Raw genomic sequence first — 3,755 nt, 5'->3', positions numbered from 1 at the left:
GGATGAAAAGCTGGCAGAGTTTGATGTAAAAATATTTAGGGTAGTAAGAGTGAATATGGTCACAATATATTGTACAAAATTCTCAGTGCATTCATAAAAATGTATTTTGAAAAAAGAGTCCACACCTTTTAGTAATAACCTTAAGTATGAACGCTTCAACTCTCCAGTCAAAAGACACAGGTTGGTTCAATGGATTGAGAAACAAAATTCATATTTTTTGACTGTAAAATTGAAGTTATCTTAAAAGATAAGGTTCTCTTTTGAGGGAAAATTTGAGATAAAAAGCATCTCAAGTAAATGAGACCTGAAAACATTACATGTTACTATCCTAATATCTGACAAAATTAGACTTTAATCTAAAATTAATCAGAAGACGGAAAGGACACTTCACTCTGATCAATAGTACAGATAACTAAATAGACATGTATGCATCAAACTCTGGTCCAAACAATTTAACATAAAGCCTATTGCTGACTCACAATTACTCAACTCAGTAATAGTAGTTGATTGGCTACCACATGCTCTCCAATAAACAAACCATCTAGATGAAAAATAAATAGGAAAAAAAGCAAAATTATATGCTATCATCGGTCAAATGAACCATGTATATATGTAATATTTCAGTCAAATCCCAAAATATGAATACTCTGTTCAAGAGCCCATGGATTTTCTTCTAAAATAGATCACATATTAAGACATGAAAGAAATTGCAATGAATTCAGAAAAATTCAAATAATTATATGCATGCTATCTGACCATATGCTATAAAGTCTACAAACTAATAGAAAAAGAATTTCCAGTAGTCACACAGACTAGAGATTAAATAATACATTTCTGAATGAATGGGTAAAAGAAGAAATCAAGAAATAAATAAAAATTCCAAATGAATTAAAATGAAAGCACAATACAACAGTGCTTCTTGGATATAACTCAGCAGTCCTGACAGGGAAATTCATGGCTCTCAACACCCACATTTTAAAATTTAAAGGAGTATCAATATATGATTTATTGATAGAATATAAGAATTTGAAAAGCACCAAAGAAAAACAAAACAAAATACAAAAGACAATAATAGAAATCAGAGCGGTCTCATTGAACACAGAGCCAGCTCTAGGTTCTCTGTGTGGTCTTGTCGTCAGCACAGCCGGGCCTACACGCAAGCAACCATGTCTAAGGGACCTGCAGTTGGCATTGATCTTGGCACCACTTTGGCACTCCTCTGTGGGTGTCTTCCAACATGGAAAGATGGAAATAATTGCCAATGACCATGGTAACCACACCATGCCGAGCTATGTTGCTTTCACCGACACAGAATGATTAATTGGGGATGCGACCAAGAATCAGGTTGCCATGAACCCCACCAACACAGTTTTTGATGCCAAACGTCTGATCGGATGTAGGTTCGATGATGCTGTTGTTCAGTCTGACATGAAGCACTGGCCCTTCATGGTGGTGAATGACGCAGCCAGGCCCAAGGTCCAAGTCAAATACAAAGGAGAGACAAAAAGTTTCTATCCTGAGGAAGTGTCTTCAATGGTTCTGACAAAAATGAAGGAAATTGCAGAAGCTTACCTTGGAAAGACTGTTACCAATGCCGTGGTCACGGTGCCAGCTTACTTCAACGACTCTCGGCAGCAGGCAACAAAAGATGCTGGAACTATTGTTGGCCTCAATGTACTTCGAATTATCAATGAGCCAACTGCTGCTACAATTGCTTATCGCTGAGATAAGAAGGTCAGAGCTGAAAGGAATGTGCTGATTTTTGACTTGGAAGGTGGCACTTTTGATGTGTCAATCCTCACTATCGAGTATAGAATTTTTGAAGTCAAATCAACCGCTGGAGACACCCACTTGGGTTGAGAAGACTTTGACAACCGAATGGTCAACCATTTCATTTCTGAGTTTAAGCGAAAGCACAAGGACATCAGTGAGAACAAGAGAGCTGTCAGGTGTCTCCGCACTGCCTGTGAGTGGGCCAAGCGCACCCTCTCCTCCAGCACCCAGGCCAGTATTGAGATTGATTCTCTCCATGAGGCAATTGACTTCTACACCTCCATTACCCGTGCTCGATTTGAAGAGTTGAATGCTGACCTGTTCCATGGCACACTGGACCCTGTAGAGAAGGCCCTTCAAGATGCCAAACTAGACAAGTCACAGATCCATGATATTATCCTGGTGGGTGGTTCTACCAGTATCCCAAGATCCAGAAACTTCTGCAAGACTTCTTCAATGGAAAAGAACTGAATAAGAGCATTAATCCCGATAAAGCTGTTGCCTATGGTGCAGCTGTCCAAGCAGCCATTCTATCTGGAGGCAAGTCTGAGAATGTTCAGGATTTGCTGCTCTTGGATGTCACTCCTCTTTCCCTTGGGATTGACACTGCTGGTGGAGTCATGACTGTCCTCATCAAGCACAATACCCACCATTCCCACCAAGCAGATACAGACTTTCACCACCTACTCTGACAACTAGCCAGGTGTACTCATTCAGGTGTATGAAGGTGAAAGGGCCATGACCAAGGACAACATCCTGCTTGGGAAGTTTGAGCTCACAGACATACCTCCAGCACTCTGTGGGTTCCTCAGATTGAGGTTACTTTTGACATTGATGCCAATGATATCCTCAATGTTTCTGCTGTAGATAAGAGCACAGGAAAGAAGAACAAGGTCACCATCACCAATGACAAGGGCCACTTGAGTAAGGAGGGTATTGAACACATGGTCCAAGAAGCTGAGAAGTACAAAGCTGAGGATGAGAAGCAGAGAGATAAGGTTTCCTCTAAGAACTTGCTGGAGTCTTATGCTTTCAACATGAAAGCTACTGTTGAAGATGAGAAACTTCAAGGCAAGATCAATGAAGAAGACAAACAGAAGATTCTTGACAAGTGCAATGAAATCATCAGCTGGCTGGATAAGAACCAGACTGCAAAGAAGGAAGAATTTGAGCACTGGCAGAAAGAACTGGAGAAGGTCTGCAACCCTATCATGACCAAGCTGTACCAGAGTGCTGGTAGCATGCCTGGAGGAATGCCTGGTGGCTTCCCTGGTGGAGGAACTCCTCCATCTGGTGGTGCTTCTTCAGGCCCCACCATTGAAAAGGTGGATTAAGTCAGTCTAAGTAGAAGGTATAGCATTGTTCCACAGGGACCCAAAACAAGTAACATGGAATATTAAAACTATTTAAATTGGCACCAAAAAAATGCTACAGAAACAAAGTAAATTATACAAAGACTCAAGACATCTAAAAACTGGTTATTCAAAAATAACAACAAACAAAAGATTGATTAAACCCTTGGCCCAACTAAGTAAAAGAAAGAAAAAATAGGAAGGAAGGGAGAAAAGAAGGAAGAATGAATGAAAAGAAGGCAGCCAAATTAACAGAAAAAGAAATTCATGGAGACACATAACAACAGACAAGAAAGAAATTCAGAACATTATATGAGGATGCTTTTAAATCTATAGTCTATTAAGATAGAAAATGTCAAAGAAATGTTTGAATTCATCCAAACTATCAAAGTTGATCTAAAAAGAGATCATCAATTTGAACAGACCCCTAAAAAATAAGGAGATGAAAGTTGTAATAAAAAAACCTTCTGACTAAAAAAAGCTAGATCCAGATGGACTCACAGTAGAATGCTCCCAGATTTTTAAAGAAGATATACAACCAGAACATCTTAATTTGTAAAAAAAAAAATAGGAAAAGAAGGAATGCTTCCAAATTTATTCTATGAAGCCCATGTTTCTCTGTTACCTAAG

At 39.2% G+C, this 3,755-nt stretch overlaps 1 pseudogene; it reads left to right on the top strand.

Moving 5' to 3' along the window:
* The first annotated feature begins 1,166 nt into the window (after positions 1-1,166).
* Hspa8-ps15 (heat shock protein family A (Hsp70) member 8, pseudogene 15) lies at positions 1,167-3,289 on the top strand (annotated as a pseudogene).
* Positions 3,290-3,755: the final 466 nt, after the last annotated feature.

The sequence above is a fragment of the Rattus norvegicus genome, chromosome 3, assembly GCF_036323735.1.
Source record: "Rattus norvegicus strain BN/NHsdMcwi chromosome 3, GRCr8, whole genome shotgun sequence".
NCBI classification, from domain to species: Eukaryota; Metazoa; Chordata; class Mammalia; order Rodentia; family Muridae; genus Rattus; species Rattus norvegicus.
This window is presented reverse-complemented; position numbering and strand designations above follow the sequence as displayed.